Source organism: Cololabis saira, chromosome 20, assembly GCF_033807715.1.
Source record: "Cololabis saira isolate AMF1-May2022 chromosome 20, fColSai1.1, whole genome shotgun sequence".
In the NCBI taxonomy this organism is placed as follows: domain Eukaryota; kingdom Metazoa; phylum Chordata; class Actinopteri; order Beloniformes; family Belonidae; genus Cololabis; species Cololabis saira.
The window spans coordinates 1336436-1351171 of NC_084606.1; positions in this window are offsets into that span (position 1 = coordinate 1336436).

Here is a 14736-nt window from a genome sequence, read left to right on the forward strand (position 1 = left end):
CTTTTCTCTTCTTTTCTGAGCACCAGACTTGTGCTGACCGGACATTTTGACCATTCTAATGGTTGAATTAAATGATAACGTCAAATTTTGATCAGCTGCCAAACCATTTTTGTGTTGGGGGTTTTTGACCACAAGGACAATTAGGAAGAAAACAAATAACAAGCTTTTATGGAATTCAAATACTACATATTTTTTTTCCACAAGTAGGCATATTTTGAAACATTTTGAAAAATGATTCCATAATTTAATGAGAATTAAAAATTTTTTTTTATTTATTTATTTATTTTTTTTCCTTCAGTTCTGGGCCCCCCGAGTCTGATCAACTATTAGGGTTAGGATTGTTTTTATGTGAGTATGAATGTAAAAGCTGTGAGTGCAAAGTCTTGTGAATACAACTCTAATTTCTACGACTACGAGTCTTCACTGTGAACACGAATTCAAGTTTATGGGTACGAGTCGAAAAACATGTTATTTTATTGTCTGAAAAATGGCAAAAATAAGAACTTTATTGATCCCACATAGGAGTAATTCATGTTATATCAGCTGTAGAGAACAAGGTAGTGCCGAAAAACTATATATATCCCCCCTCACAAAAATAAGAAAAATAGAGAAAAATAGATCAACAAAACAAATTTAACATTTTTCAAATAACAAAATAACATAATTGAACCATTTTTCAGACAATAAAATAATTTTAAAAAATCTGAAAATGGTTCAAATATGTTATTTTGTTACTTGAAAAATTTTAAATATGTTTTGTTGATGAGAAAATATGTTTCTTATTTTTGTGAGGGGGATATATATTGTTTTTCGGCACTACCTTGTTCTCTATAGCTGATACAACATGAATTACTCCTATGTGGGATCAATAAAGTTCTTATTTTTGCCATCTGAGAAAATTAAATGTATTATATTTGGTGCCTAACTGTTTCCCAAGTATATTAGTGCGTGTGTGAATGAATAAATGAGACATAAAACGTAACCCTAATCATTCATCAGACTCATGTGTGACAGCAGAATTTTGGGTACAACTTTTTATTTACATCCAAATGTTTATCATTATGAATAGTTATAACATGGACACATCTTTTTGGAAGTTCTTACTCCATATCCTTCCACCTGGACAGAGTTGCCCATCGAGCCAAAAGGGAGGCAAAAGATGACGTGTGTCTCTGTGCAGTAACTTCCTTCCTCCATGACCCAAACAGGGCGGTCGGGTAGGATGGAAGCATAGAAGGACAGAAGGAAGGAAAGAGGAAGGGAAGAAGGAAGGAAGGAAGGAAGGAAGGAAGGAAGGAAGGAAGGAAGGAAGGGAGGAAGGAAGGAAGGAAGGAAGGAAGGGAGAAAAGAGGAAGGAAGGAAGGAAGGAAGGAAGAGAAGAAGGGAGGAAGGAAGGAAGGATGGATGGATGGAAGGACAGAAGGAAGGAAAGAGGAAGGGAAGAAGGAAGGAAGGAAGGAAGGAAGGAAGGAAGGAAGGAAGGAAGGAAGGAAGGAAGGAAGGAAGGAAGGAAGGGAGAAAAGAGGAAGGAAGGAAGGAAGGAAGGAAGAGAAGAAGGGAGGAAGGAAGGAAGGATGGATGGATGGAAGGACAGAAGGAAGGAAAGAGGAAGAGAAGAAGGGTGGAAGGAACGAAGGAAGGAAGGAAGAGAAGAAGGGTGGAAGGAAGGACGGAAGGAAGGGAGAAAAGAGGAAGGAAGGAAGGAAGAGAAGAAGGGTCGAAGGAACGAAGGAAGGAAGGAAGGAAGGAAGGAAGGAAAGGAGGAAAAGGGGAAGGGAGAAAAGAAGGAAGGAAGGAAAGGAGGAAAGAAGGAAGGAAGGAAAGAAGGAAGAAAATAAGGAAAGAAGGGAAAAACGAAGGAAGGAACGAAGGAAGGAAGGAAGGAAGGAAGGAAGGAAAGGAGGAAAAGGGGAAGGGAGAAAAGAAGGAAGGAAGGAAAGGAGGAAAGAAGGAAGGAAGGAAAGAAGGAAGAAAATAAGGAAAGAAGGGAAAAACGAAGGAAGGAAGGGAGGAAGGAAAGGAAGGAAGGAAGGAAGGAAGGACCCAAACAGGGCAGTCGGGTAGGATGGAAGGATAGAAGGACAGAAGGAAGGAAAGAGGAAGGGAAGAAGGAAGGAAGGAAGGAAGGAAGGAAGGAAGGAAGGAAGGAAGGAAGGAAGGGAGAAAAGAGGAAGGAAGGAAGGAAGGAAGGAAAGAAGGAAGGAAGGAAAGAAGGAAGAAAATAAGGAAAGAAGGGAAAAACGAAGGAAGGATAGAAGGACAGAAGGAAGGAAAGAGGAAGGGAAGAAGGAAGGAAGGAAGGAAGGAAGGAAGGAAGGAAGGAAGGAAGGAAGGAAGGAAGGGAGAAAAGAGGAAGGAAGGAAGGAAGGAAGGAAAGAAGGAAAGGAGGAAAAGGGGAAGGGAGAAAAGAAGGAAGGAAGGAAGGAAGGAAGGGAGAAAAGAGGAAGGACAGAAGGAAGGAAGGAAGGAAGAGAAGAAGGGTGGAAGGAAGGAAGGGAGGAAGGAAGGAAGGAATGAAGGAAGGAAGGAAAAACGGAAGGAAGGAAGGAAGGAAGGAAGGAAGGAAGGGAGAAAAGAGGAAGGACAGAAGGAAGGAAGGAAGGAAGAGAAGAAGGGTGGAAGGAACGAAGGAAGGAAGGAAGAGAAGAAGGGTGGAAGGAAGGACGGAAGGAAGGGAGAAAAGAGGAAGGAAGGAAGGAAGGAAGAGAAGAAGGGTCGAAGGAACGAAGGAAGGAAGGAAGGAAGGAAGGAAGGAAAGGAGGAAAAGGGGAAGGGAGAAAAGAAGGAAGGAAGGAAAGGAGGAAAGAAGGAAGGAAGGAAAGAAGGAAGAAAATAAGGAAAGAAGGGAAAAACGAAGGAAGGAACGAAGGAAGGAAGGAAGGAAGGAAGGAAGGAAGGAAAGGAGGAAAAGGGGAAGGGAGAAAAGAAGGAAGGAAGGAAAGGAGGAAAGAAGGAAGGAAGGAAAGAAGGAAGAAAATAAGGAAAGAAGGGAAAAACGAAGGAAGGGAGGGAGGAAGGAAAGGAAGGAAGGAAGGAAGGAAGGAAGAAAAGAGGAAGGAAGGAAGGAAGGAAGGAAGGAAAGAAGGAAAGGAGGAAAAGGGGAAGGGAGAAAAGAAGGAAGGAAGGAAGGAAGGAAGGGAGAAAAGAGGAAGGACAGAAGGAAGGAAGGAAGGAAGAGAAGAAGGGTGGAAGGAAGGAAGGGAGGAAGGAAGGAAGGAATGAAGGAAGGAAGGAAAAACGGAAGGAAGGAAGGAAGGAAGGAAGGAAGGAAGGAAGGAAGGAAGGAAGGAAGGAAGGAAGGAAGGAAGGAAGGAAGGAAGAGAAGAAGGGAGGAAGGAAGGAAGGATGGATGGATGGAAGGACAGAAGGAAGGAAAGAGGAAGAGAAGAAGGGTGGAAGGAACGAAGGAAGGAAGGAAGGAAGGAAGGGAGAAAAGAAGGAAGGAAGGAAGGAAATAAGGAAGGGAGAGAGGAAGGAGGGGAGAAAAGAAGGAAAGAAGAAAGGAAGGGAGGAAGGAAGGAAGGGATGAAGGAAGGAAAGAAGGAAGGAAGGAAGGAAAGAAGGAAAGGAGGAAAAGGGGAAGGGAGAAAAGAAGGAAGGAAGGAAGGAAGGAAAGGAGGAAAGAAGGAAGGAAAGAAGGAAGAAAATAAGGAAAGAAGGGAAAAACGAAGGAAGGAAAGGAAGGAAGGAAGGAAGGAAGAAAGGAAGGAAGGAAGGGAGAAAAGAGGAAGGACAGAAGGAAGGAAGGAAGGAAGAGAAGAAGGGTGGAAGGAAGGAAGGGAGGAAGGAAGGAAGGAATGAAGGACGGAAGGAAGGAAGGAGCAGGAGGAAAGAAAGAAGGAAAGGAGGAAAAGGGGAAGGGAGAAAAGAAGGAAGGAAGGAAGGAAGGAAGAAAGGAAGGAAGGAAGGAAGGAAAGGAGGAAAGAAGGAAGGAAGGAAAGAAGGAAGAAAAGAAGGAAAGAAGGGAAAAACGGAAGGAAGGAAGGAAGGAAGGAAGGAAGGAAGGAAGGAAGGAAGGAAGGAAGGAAGGAAGGAAGGAAGGAAGAGAAGAAGGGAGGAAGGAAGGAAGGATGGATGGATGGAAGGACAGAAGGAAGGAAAGAGGAAGAGAAGAAGGGTCGAAGGAACGAAGGAAGGAAGGAAGGAAGGGAGAAAAGAAGGAAGGAAGGAAGGAAGGAAGGAAATAAGGAAGGGAGAGAGGAAGGAGGGGAGAAAAGAAGGAAAGAAGAAAGGAAGGGAGGAAGGAAGGAAAGAAGGAAGGAAGGAAGGAAAGAAGGAAAGGAGGAAAAGGGGAAGGGAGAAAAGAAGGAAGGAAGGAAAGGAGGAAAGAAGGAAGGAAGGAAAGAAGGAAGAAAATAAGGAAAGAAGGGAAAAACGAAGGAAGGAAGGGAGGAAGGAAAGGAAGGAAGAAAGGAAGGAAGGAAGGGAGAAAAGAGGAAGGACAGAAGGAAGGAAGGAAGGAAGAGAAGAAGGGTGGAAGGAAGGAAGGGAGGAAGGAAGGAAGGAATGAAGGAAGGAAGGAAGGACGGAAGGAAGGAAGGAGCAGGAGGAAAGAAAGAAGGAAGGAAGGAAAGGAGGAAAAGGGGAAGGGAGAAAAGAAGGAAGGAAGGAAGGAAGGAAGAAAGGAAGGAAGGAAGGAAAGGAGGAAAGAAGGAAGGAAGGAAAGAAGGAAGAAAAGAAGGAAAGAAGGGAAAAACGGAAGGAAGGAAGGAAGGAAGGAAGGAAGGAAGGAAGGAAGGAAGGAAGGAAGGAAGGAAGGAAGAGAAGAAGGGAGGAAGGAAGGAAGGATGGATGGAAGGAAGGGAGAAAAGAAGGAAGGAAGGAAGGAAGAGAAGAAGGAAGGAAGGAAGGAAGAGAAGAAGGGTTGAAGGAACGAAGGAAGGAAGGAAGGAAGGGAGAAAAGAAGGAAGGAAGGAAGGAAGGAAATAAGGAAGGGAGAGAGGAAGGAGGGGAGAAAAGAAGGAAAGAAGAAAGGAAGGGAGGAAGGAAGGAAGGGATGAAGGAAGGAAAGAAGGAAGGAAAGAAGGAAAGGAGGAAAAGGGGAAGGGAGAAAAGAAGGAAGGAAGGAAGGAAAGGAGGAAAGAAGGAAGAAAATAAGGAAAGAAGGGAAAAACGAAGGAAGGAAGGGAGGAAGGGAGGAAGGAAGGAAGGGATGAAGTAAGGAAAGGAAGGAAGGAAGGAAGGAAGGAAGAAAGGAAGGAAGGAAGGGAGAAAAGAGGAAGGACAGAAGGAAGGAAGGAAGGAAGAGAAGAAGGGTGGAAGGAAGGAAGGAAGGAAGGACGGAAGGAAGGAGCAGGAGGAAAGAAAGAAGGAAGGAAGGAAAGAAGGAAGAAAGGAAGGAAGGAAGGAAGGAAGGAAAGGAGGAAAAGGGGAAGGGAGAAAAGAAGGAAGGAAGGAAGGAAGGAAGAAAGGAAGGAAGGAAGGAAGGAAGGAAAGGAGGAAAGAAGGAAGGAAGGAAAGAAGGAAGAAAAGAAGGAAAGAAGGGAAAAACGGAAGGAAGGAAGGAAGGAAGGAAGGAAGGAAGGAAGGAAGGAAGGAAGAAAGGAAGGAAGGAAGGAAGGAAGGAAGGAAGGAAGGAAGGAAGGAAGGAAGGAAGGAAGGAAGGAAGGAAGGAAGGAAGGAAGGAAGGAAGGAAGGAAGGAAGGAAGGAAGGAAGGAAGGAAGGAAAGAAGGAAGGAAGGAAGGAAGGAAGGAAGGAAGGAAGGAAGGAAGGAAGGAAGGAAGGAAGGAAGGAAGGAAGGACCCAAACAGGGCAGTCAGTGGGTTTGGTTCTAATCTGATTTTAAGCACCAGAGAGAGAGTATGAAAGACTTCCATCCAGTACTTATTTAGACATGGGCAGGACCAGTACATGTGGATGAGAGAGGTTTCTGCTACTTTACATCTTACACAGTATGGACTAATATCCGGGTACATGGAGGATAACTTTGCTTTGGAAATATGAGCCCTGTGTTCCACTTTAAACTGAATTAAGCAGTGACGTGCGCACAGGGAGGTTGTATTAACCAATCTGAGTATGGACTCCCAGGTATCCTCTGATAAGGGAAGCCCTAAGGCCACGTTTACACGGAGCAAAAACTGAGGCGTTTTCATGCGTTTTGGTCGTTCGTTTACACGAAAACAAAGCTCAAAGTCTCCAAAAACGATCATTTCTGAAAACTCCGGCCAAAGTGGAGATTTTCAAAAACTCAGTTTTCACGTTTGCGTCTAAACAGAGGAAAACGGACATTTAGGCTTCAGAACGTCACATTATGCAACAGACACGTCACCAGCGTCATGAGTGACACCTGTGTTTACAATTAGTTTGTAACCGTCAATATTTTCTTGTATTTTACTTGTTTTATATTCTAAAGTCACACTTAAAAGTAACTCCACTTCTCTGTCACTCCAAACCAAAGACTCTTGTTCCGTCGTGGAAGTAAAGCCTGAATTATGGTCCCGCGTTAAATCGACGCAGAGCTACGGTGTAGGGTACACGGCGATGCACGCCGTACGGTGTGCGTCGCCGCGTAGCCTACGCCGTAGCTCTGCGTTGGTGTAACGCTGAACCATAAATCAGCCTTAACTGGAAGTTACACGTGTCATTTGTTGATGTTTTTTCCAGGATTCTGATCGGATGGCATGACGTTAACATCGTATTTATGCGGATCCGTGTAAACAAAGAGATTTTGAAAACGATCTCGTGTAAACGATGGAATTTTTCAAAACGTAGAGGGGGAAATATCCGTTTTTGTAAATACCCGGCTATGTGTAAACGGGGCCTAAGTCCTTCTCCCATGCTGCTTTGAGTTTATCTGTGGGGGAACTCCTAAGATCCAGTAATATGCCATAGAAAGATGAAATGAGCCCCTTTTTAAGTGGCAAGAACTTTGTCAACTGTGGTGAAGCCTATTGATGCACCAGGGCTAGGTGTCTGGGAAAGAACAAAATGTCTAGCCCAGTGGTTCCCAAACTTTTTTTGGCAGGCCCCCCTTTTGTACGTAACAGAATTTTCGAGCCCCCCCATCCGACCCCAACACAGACACATCTTTTGCATTCAAATGCGACTGCAATTTATTTCATATATCGAACATATGTGCGAAAAAACTGTCCATCTCTGTAGAAATTGATTTTCAACCTGACCAGCACCCAGAGATTGAAACAACAACAAACAGGAGCCAAAATCTGAACATTTGCTCTACAAAAACGACACCTTTAATCCCCACATGTTTCCAGTGAGTGGGGTGGGCTTATTCACGTTACAGATCCTCTCAAACCGGTTGCAGGTGAGAAACTGCCACATGCATCTTCCTTCCAGTAGCAGCGGGTAGTTGTGGGACCTGAAGCAGCAGGTCCTGGTTAGATTCCCGCCGGCCAGACCATTACTTCATGTCATCCCTAGGGCTGGGCGATATATTGAGATTTTAATATATATCGATATATTTTCGAACGCGATATGGTACGAGACAATATTGTTTATATCGATTTTAAAAAAAAAGAAAAAAAATCTTTTTAATTTTTTTTTAATTTTTATTTTTTTATGATTTTGATATAGCTTATTTTATGAAAAACTGACTTGAATGTTTTATTTGAGATTTGCACAAATGTTTTGTTATTTGCACAACTGTCAACCTCAGTGGAAAAGTCTGCCTGTTACTGTCTACATTGTATTAATTGCACAGTGTATTTTAATTTAATTGTTATGCAGGAAAGGGATATTTGTCTTCTTTTATTCAAGAAGCATTTTTTTTCTTTATTATTTCATTTGTTTTATACATGTTGATATTGTGCAGACCTCTGTTAATAAAGGAACCTGTGTGACATTTGGCACGAGGCTTTGTATTAAAACTGACTGTTTTTTTAAGGGTTTGCCTCAGAAAAAAATGAAGCTAACAGAGATGCTAACAGAGATGCTAACAGAGATGCTAACAGAGATGCTAACAGAGAAGCTAACAGAGATGCTAACAGAGAAGCTAACAGAGATGCTAACAGAGATGCTATGCTATAATGCTTTGGGGGAAACCCCAATTATCTTACAGAAAAAATATCGATATATATCGAGTATCGCCATTCAGCTAGAAAATATCGAGATATGACTTTTGGTCCATATCACCCAGCCCTAGTCATTCCCCTTCTCTCTTCCCCCTATTTCCTGTCTCTCTCTCACTACACATATGTATTGAAGGCAAAATCTTAAAGAAATAAAAAATCTTAAAAAAATTATATATATTTTTTAAATGAATCTACCTTCCAACCTCGGCGCGCCCCCCCTGCAATAGCGCCGCGCCCCCCCTAGGGGGCACGCCCCCCAGTTTGGGAACCACTGGTCTAGCCTGAAGATATCTGAAGAAATTTGATATTGGAAGGCTGAATTTACTACTTAACTGCTCAAAAGATGCCAAGGTGTTGTCTATGAACAAATCTTTAAAACGGATTATACCCTTCCTGTGCCGTTCCTGAAAGGTGGGGTCCTCACGGGATGGTTTGAAAAAGTGATTGGATGCAATGGGGCGTCCTCACTGCATGCGACGCGAGCGAGCGTCAGCGTCAAAAACAGTTCCATTGCTTTATTTTTTATTGCACTGTCTATACTGGTTGCGAGCGACGCGGCCCGATGCGACGCGCCGTTTTGAGCTGGACTTTCGTCGCACGCCCTGCTTCTATTTTCTTCCTGTCGCTCGCGTTGAAAACCGGTTGAAAGTTGAAAAAAAAAGTGTAAAGCGCTGTAGGAAACAGTCATTTCAATACAAGAACCTCAATAAAGTGGCAGCTGCTGGAGAGAGATGCCAGGGAGCTGGAAGGTTCTGATAAAATAATAAGATATAATAAGAATCTTATCTTAATCTTATAAAGGCTTAATTTGTGCCGGATCCTGCCGGATTTCTCGTGTCCTCTGCTTTTTCCCACATCCCAGTAATGATCTGACATGCTGACATGTTTGCTGCTTTAACACCACGAACACGCCGGTCACTCCACGCTGTTCGCTGTTTCATTGTGTCACCGTTCGTTTTTTTCCCCACTTATTCCACCGAATAATAAGCTTGTTTTCTGTTTAGAAAGTACAAACGTAGGAAGATTACAAGTAATCACCATCTTTTACTTGTCCCTTTACTCTTTTAGGAGTAATTTTAGGAGTTTCTTTCAGGAGCGCACGGGCAGGTGAATAAAGGCTGATTTATGGTTCCGCGTAAAATCGACGGCGTAGCCTACGGCGTAGTGTACGCGGCGACGCGCACCGTTCGGTGAGTGCGCCGCGTACACTACGCCCAGGGGCGAAAATCCCGGGGGGGACAGGGGGGACAAGTCCCCCCCATTAGTAAAGCTGTCCCCCCCTAGAATCATTTGAGACAGAATTAATAATTTTGGAACAATGCAGTAGTATTTAGTAGTGATGCACCAACATGAAAATTGTGGCCGAAACCGAAAACGAAAATAATAATAAACAGTAAAATCTCATTACACTTAAAACAAGAGTCATCACCAGAAAATAACTTATTTGACAATTTTCACCTGTTTTAAGTACATTTTCACTTGAAATAAGTAGAAAAATCTGCCAGTGCGACAAGATTTATCTTCTTATTACAAGCAAAAAAATCTTGTTCCACTGGCAGATTTTTCTACTTATTTCAAGTGAAAATTTACTTGAAACAGGTGAAAATTGTTGTTTTTTTCCAGTGATGAGTCTTGTTTTAAGTGTAATGAGATTTTTTTTTAACTAAAAATGAGACATTTTAACTAGAAATAAGACAAATATTCTTGTTAAGATTTTGGGTTTTTGCAGTGTATTATGTCAGATGTGCTGTATTATTGCCACCTTCCACCTAATACCATTGTTTTGTATTGCTCTAAAAAAGCTCTTCTGCCTGTTTGAGATAGAGTTGAAAATGTCAAAATGCTGTATTAAAGGAAGGATAAAACTTTTATTCCTTGTCCCCCACTGGATTTATTCTCTAAAATTTTACTGTTTATTGTCCCCCCCAACTATGCAAAAGGATTTTCGCCCCTGCCTACGCCGTAAGGTCTGCGTTGGTGTAACACAGAACCATAAATCAGCCTTTTAAAAGGTGAGTCTCAGCTGTCAATCAAAAGAACGTGGTAGAACGTGGGGGCCGATAACGCGTTCAGTGTTTCAGGACAGAGCGCGTCCGATGCCACGCACTGCGACGCGACAGTCGGACGCTCTCATGCAGTTAGGACAGAAGAGAGAAGCTGTGAAAACCAAAACACTTCCTAAATTGGGCCCAAATTCTAAGAGAATGTTTAACCACTGGGTTTTTGATTGATTTAAGTGAAGGAAGTGGAAGTGAGGAACCGAGTAGGGCAGGAACTGACAGGTCATCAGTTGGATGTAACTCCATGGCCACCCAGTCAGGGCGGTCAGCGCCGCCGCAGTAGAAGGACCAGAATGCAAGGCAGCGCAGATTAGCAGCCCAATAATAACAACGAATGTTTGGGAGGGCCAGACCACCTGCAGACATATGCACAATATTAACTCTCCAATTAGCAAAATACTGGATACCTTCCCCTGCCTAATCATCATTTGGCTTGCCTCGACGCGGGGCCCCACGGCTGCTTGAGACCCGGTCGGATCGGTGATTTTTGTAACAAATTTATCAAACGAGCCTTTCAGAGAGACATTAAACTCTTCCATTTTCTTTAGTTTTTTTCTTTTTTCATCCCCTGATGGAAATTTCCTGAATCTGTCTCGTTCTCTCGACATTGTGTGACAGTTTGTTCCAACTCCACCGTCTGGATCAGAGCAGCTTGTGTCTGCGCTTGGTCTGATCAGTTGTATTGAACAACAGACACATATATTTATTGATATGCACAGACTAGTACACATTTAGGTCTGTAATGGAACGTGACTGTTGATATTTACAAGGGAAAAAAGGAAAAAAAAAAAAAAAAACGGCCATAGCGCGAGGCCCCTTGGGGCGCGAGGCCCCGTGCGGTCGCACGGTTCGCACACCCCTTGCGGCGGCCCTGAGTATGAAGACATAACTGAGTCAAGAGAGTTCCATAATCTTTAATACAAATATTTTAAGTGAAAATTTACTTGAAACAGGTGAAAATTGTCAAATAACAAGTTATTTTTCATGTAATGACTCTTGTTTTAAGTGTAATGAGAGTTCTTGACTAAAAATGAGACATTTTAACTAGAAATAAGACAAATATTCTTGCTAAGATTGTGAGTTTTTGCAGTTTTACAGGCGTCTGGGTCCTGGTGTGTTCAGGGACGAACAACAGCTGCATCGCTGCAAATGAAAACACTAAAGTCACCGGGCATCGTGGGGGATTGTGGGGATTAGAGGACTTTGATAATCTCTGCAGAGGAACCGCAATCATCCCTTTAAAACGGTTGGAAACGACTTTAAAAGCCGTTTGGATCCGGCCGGGTCTCACTGAGAATCAGATCTTTATTGTTTGGTCATCAAAGGAAAGGAAAGTTTATCCGTAGAACAATTCAACACGAGGTCATTCAAAGTGTTTTACATCAACATTAGAAGCAGCGAGACACAATTAAACAGTAAATAACAAATAAAATGAATTAGAATGATAAGAAAAGAGGTAAAATAATAAAAAACACGCAGGTTCATCTCATTCTTACAATGGCAAGAATTACGTTTCTATACGGTCAAAACGTACAAAGACCTGGTCAAATACAGGATTACAAAAGTAATCTGTAACTATTCTACGTCACGATGCCTGCGTTCAGAGCGTATCCATAACTTTTCGCGGTTTTCAAAAATCACAAGTATTTAATTTAAGAGTACGCTTAAATAACAAAAAAATTATAAGAAAAGAGGTAAAATAATAAAAAGCACAAGTTGTTAAAAAGTAAGGGCAGTAGATCCAGCAGGTAAGTATTTAATTTAAGAGTACTTCAGTAAACAACTAATGTGAATATTTGTCAGTTTTGTTGCATTTTATGACTCAAAAAAGTTAGTTTAATGGATAAAGAGCATTTTATTGTTCTACTTTGAGGTATTTCCTCCCCTGATGCTGCTTGAGACCTGAGGTGAAAGAATCACCAGGAAGCTCCAGCGTCAAGTTTCCCTCTTGTGGCGCCGAGTGGTATTACAGGCCTGACCGTCACCAGACACCAGAGACCAGGGGTCGTCAATCCGCGGCTCTTTAGCGTCGCCCTAGTGGCTCCTGGAGCTTTTTCAAAAATGTTGGACCTTTTTTTCTTCTTTTTTTTCTTTTTTTCCTTTTTTTCGGGCCCGAGCACTTACAGTGCGAAGGCCCTATTGTATCTGTAGGAATTTTGTATTCTTCTTTATTCTTTCTTCTGACGAAATTAGGTTGATTTTTTCCCCCTAAACGTGCCCCAAAAGTCACCAAATTTTGCACCAAGCCAGTCCTGGTGAAAAATTTGATATTTAATGGTTTGCATTAATGGGCGTGGCCTAACAGCTCAACAGCGCCCCCTAGAAAACTTTGGGCCTCAAGCCCCAAAATACGGTCGGACGTACATACACGAAAATCGGTACACACCTGTATCATGTTGCAACTTAAAGAAAAGTCTCTTGGCGCCATGGCCCAAACCCAACAGGAAGTCGGCCATTTTGAATTAATCGTGTCATTTTGGCGCAATTCATGCCATTCCTTCGGCAGTTAATACGGCCGAACCGTAACGTGCACCCAGGTGTGTTATACATCAAAATGTGCGTCTTCATCTTGCGACTACGCGCATTACTTTTCTCTTTCAAAAGCGTTACCGTGGCGACGCTAGACGCCAAAAAGCGCGCCCCCCCCCTTCATCTGATTGGTCCATATTTGATAGTTCCCCAAAAGTCACCAAATTTTGCATGCAAGCCAGGCGTGGCGATAAATTTGATATTTCATGGTTTGCATGAATGAGTGTGGACTAACGGCTCAACAGCGCCCCCTAGAATACTTTTCTCTGCCATAACTTTTGAATGGTTTGATATAGAGAGTCGTGGGTGGTGTCATTGGACTCGGTATTGGGTACTTGACCTTCATTGGCCTGAATTATGCCCTTCTTCTGATTGGTTGTCCCTTTTTTCCGCTATAACTTTTGAATGGTTTAACATAGGAAGTCGTGGGTGGTGTCTTTTCTGATATGCTTATGGGGGGCGGTGGCCGTGAGTGCGAGGGCCCGTTCATCGCTGCTTGCAGCTTTAATTCTTCTTTTTTTTCCTTTGTTTTCTCTTTTTCTTCTTCTTTTCCTCTTCTTTTTTCCTTTTTTCTGCTTCTTTTCCTTTTTTTCTCTTTTTTTCTTTCATTTTCCTTTCCTTTGTAATCTCGACATTTCAAATTTTGTTCTCGACATTTCGACTTTTTTCTCGACATTTTGACTTTTTTCTCGAAGTGCATAATGAAAAAAAACTCTTCCCCCAGTTGTAACTAATATAGAAACATGCAGCATGTGTTTTTGGTCCAATATGGCTCTAAAACATTTTGGGTTGCCGACCCCTGGACTAGTGGCGTCGAGTGGTATCACAGGACTGACCGTCACCTCTACTATCAACACAGCAGATCAATACGCCCCCATGTGGCCAGACGTGGTATTACAGGACTGACCGTCACCTCTCCTATCAACAACTTTTTTTTTTGAGAAAAAAGTCGAATTGTTGAGAAAAAGTCAAAATTTCGTGAAAAAATTTGAAATGTTGAGATTAAAAAGGAAAGGAAAAAGGAAGAAAAAATAAAGAAAAAAGAAGAAAAAAAGGAAAGAAGAACAAAAAAAAGAGAAAAAAGGAAAAAAAGAGAAAAAATAGAAAAAAAGGAAAAAGAAAGAAAAAAGAAGAAAAAAGGAAAAAAAGAAGAAAAAAAGAGAAAAAAAGTATAAAAAGAGAAAAAAAGAAAATAAAAGAAAAAAGAAATAAAAAAGAAGAAAAAAGGAAAAAAAAAGAAAAAAAAGGTCCAACATTTTTGAAAAAGCTCCAGGAGCCACTAGGGCGCCGCTAAAGAGCCACGGTTTGCCGAGCCCTGGACTAGTGGCGTCGAGTGGTATCACAGGACTGACCGTCACCTCTCGTATCAACACAGCAGATCAATACGCCCCCATGTGGCCAGACGTGGTATTACAGGACTGACTGTCACCTCTACTATCAACACAGCAGATCAATACGCCCCCATGTGGCCAGACGTGGTATTACAGCATTTAACAGGAGTAATAACCTCGGCTCGCAGCGAAGCTTCAGATCCTGGAAACTGGGATATCCGTTTGTTTCATGGTTGTTTTCTGGAGAAACTCAGGGTTTCCTGAGCTCGTCCCGCTCAAACGTTCCCAACATTCACCATGATCAGGATCATTATGGGATTAAATCTCAATCAGCTAAAAGCCAGAAAAAGCTGAATTTATCACAAAAATACAGGTCAGTCAGGACGAGCGTTTCCTTAATCCTGACGCACACACACACACACACACACACACACACACACACACACACACACACACACACACACACACACACACACACACACACACACACACACACACACACACACACACACACACAGATTAAACATCACAGTCTGCTCTCAGATTATCTCTGTCTGTGTCTGTTTTTCTGTCCTTGTGGGGAAGTTTCACCTGAACTTCACCTTTACTTAATCGTCTCATCAGTGTGTGTTTACGCACATTTATTCATTTATTTATTTATTTTTTCTCCTCAATTGTCTGCATATATATTAATAGTTAATACCAAGCTTGGTAAATCGTCACTAAAGGACGCCGTGTAACGACGCCGAACATAAGAGACTTAACGTGTAAAAGCTTTATCTAAC